The following is a 2,958-nucleotide window of genomic DNA, read 5'->3' on the forward strand; positions in this document are numbered from 1 at the left end:
GGCCTCGTGACCTTATATTGTAAATTGTTTTTAGAGTTCTACTACTGGGTAGTTTCTCTACATCCTGTATCATATCATTATGTCATTATGGTCAAATTTACTTGTTGTATTTTTTATACAGTTGTAAATATCAATAAATAAATTTAAAAAAAAAATTAACTAAATACACGTATGAGTTAAATTACATACAATTACTTAGGATTAATAGAAATTGTAATTATAATTGAGAATCACTATTACAAATACAATAATAGTACGGAGTAATTACTCTAATACAATTACATTAATTGTAATTGTGTCTTACAATAACATCATTGTAATTGTTCTCTAAAACCATTGATTTTGGATGTTCTGGACCATTTATCTTAGTGTAACTATAGTGCAACTGAAACATCTTATTAAAGTTTTAATTAAATTTCTCATTATGAGTAATGATTCCTGCCCAACCCTGATGACAAACCGTATTATAAAAGGATGACCGACAGAGGAAGTATACAAATAAAGACGTAATTACTTACTTTATTACTATGAAAATATTTTATGAAGTTGAGTTAAAAAAAAACTTGTATAATTTTTGTAATATCTTTATATCGGAGGATTAAAAGAAATCCTTTAGGTTGTCTATTGGCTGTATTGGTTTTGTTTTCTTTTATTCAAGTTTCAGAGAATTAATACTGCAGATCTCATAGACAACCTCATAATTAATATAGCAACGAGAAAGTACTCTTGGTCAAGAACTCGCGTCTTTTTTGAGTGTTAATAACAATTATCCGTAATTTTTTTTTAAATTTGAGCTCACAATAAAAACCTCCTTAAGAATTAATTATATATAAACTTGATAAACAGTCAATGAAATAATAGTTTTAAAAATATACCTCATCACAGTCTTAGAAACGGTCAAAAATAATCAGTCAGTTTTCCTGGAAAAAAAAATAATATTTCATAAATTTTAAAATTGTTTCCTTACTTAAACTGAGAAACTTTCGTATCAAGATGACGATATATTTTTTTTTTAAATTAATCTATTCTCTAAAGCTCCCAATACCTTTCCACTATTCAAATAAATACTAATGTGATAGGAATCAATCAGATAGTAGATTGAGAATAATTCAAAGTTATAACTATTAGTATAAAGTTTAAAGTTTCAAATAATTTCTTTTATATTTTATTATTAATTTTTATTTATATTTATTTTGATATACATTCATTTTATTTTTGGCCTGATTTCTGCTAAAACATTTGAATTTTTTTTAATTTAATGGCTTCAGCTTCAAAATTAGAGTCGTTGGCAGCTACAGATAAATCTGGGCAGAGGAAGAGCTGTTCCATGGAACACTAACTTTCATTGCTTGGTGTGAGTGTGGTCTGCAAGTGTCTGTGACAGTCATTATATACCTCTTCAGTCGAGAGGGGGTCTTCATCTTCGTTATTCTATTCAACTTTTCTCTTTCTTTTTTTTTCTCAAGTAACGTTCATTATATGCAATGAGGTTTTGATTAATTTTACTAAAGCCAGAAAAGAAAATATAACTATATTTAATTCTAATGCCAGCTAGAAAAATAAATAATAATAATTTAATTAAGCACTATTGAAAGGAACAAACTGAAATGGAATGCTGGGAATATGACTGGCATTACAGTAGTATTATCATCAAAACCTCACTAAACGTGAACAGGTAACGACCATATCTCGAGGAAAAGAACAGTTATCATGAATTGATAGCTGATACATATTGTGCCCTACGTTTTTATAATTATTGCATATATTCTGGAATAAGCATGAATAATAAATTAATATTATAATAATAATAAATGATTAAATGAATGTGTCATCAATAGTGTGAAAAAAGCAATAAATAAAATAAATGTTATGTATATCATGTATTTAAACATGATTAACTATTACAAATGTTTTTAATATTATAATTTAATACCTAAGTAATTTTAACCAATAAAAACTATTATAAATAAAAAAAAACACGGAAAAAGAAAACATTTTTTCAGTAAACCAAAATAATATTATTTCTAGATGTATCTTAATAAAGACTGAACTAATGAAAAGTCGAAACAAATATTTTATATATACAACTTAAGTTTTTTAAAAAAACAACATAAATTATTAATACTTTTAATTTCGAATTTTGAGTTTTATTCAAAACCTTCATCACATTTATGTCATTAATTTTGTTCTTGGTTATTTGGTCGTTCAACGAATCATATTATAGTATATTGGTTATATAACACTGAGGTAAAGAAAAACAAATTGAATTTATTCTTTCCGAACCAGATATCTATCACCCCTTCCATTATAAACTCTCTAACCACTCAAACCCCCTAGTTTCTAATCTTACATCCTCTTCCATTCCTGACAATCCTCCGAGGCACATGTAAAGAAGATGGCCACGAGACCAGCTAATGTAAAATGTCATTAGAGTGCTACCAATGGGTATTTTCTCTACATACCTGTAACACTCCAATTTAACTTAAATCAGATTTACTATTATAATGTACAGTTGTAAATAGCAATAAATAAATATTAAAAAAAAAAAAAGAATTTATTCTTTATTTGCTCATTATCTTTTAAGTCCAAATTAGTGATCATGCAATTTTTTTTGTTTTTCATATTTCGGTTAATATTTGTTTCTAATTCATCCAAAGATATCGTGATATCTTAAAATATTGGCCATGTAATTTCAGATACGCATTATTATGTCGTGCAGGACGAAATTAGATCGAAGAGAATACCACATTTGAAAAAAAAAAATGCTTATATTAAACGCATAAATCTGCAACCGTCGTAACTTTCTTTATTACTTTTTTTTTCTTTTCCTACGTCGGCCCAAGACTCCCGTTGGAGTCCTACACTGCTTTATTACTTTAACTTAATTATAATATAAAGTATATTGGAATTTTTGTGATCATCTAAAATCACAAATTTCAGCTATCAACAGATATACAC

Source organism: Halyomorpha halys, unplaced genomic scaffold (assembly GCF_000696795.3).
Source record: "Halyomorpha halys isolate HHAL.00 unplaced genomic scaffold, Hhal_1.1 Scaffold293.1, whole genome shotgun sequence".
Classification (NCBI taxonomy): Eukaryota; Metazoa; Arthropoda; class Insecta; order Hemiptera; family Pentatomidae; genus Halyomorpha; species Halyomorpha halys.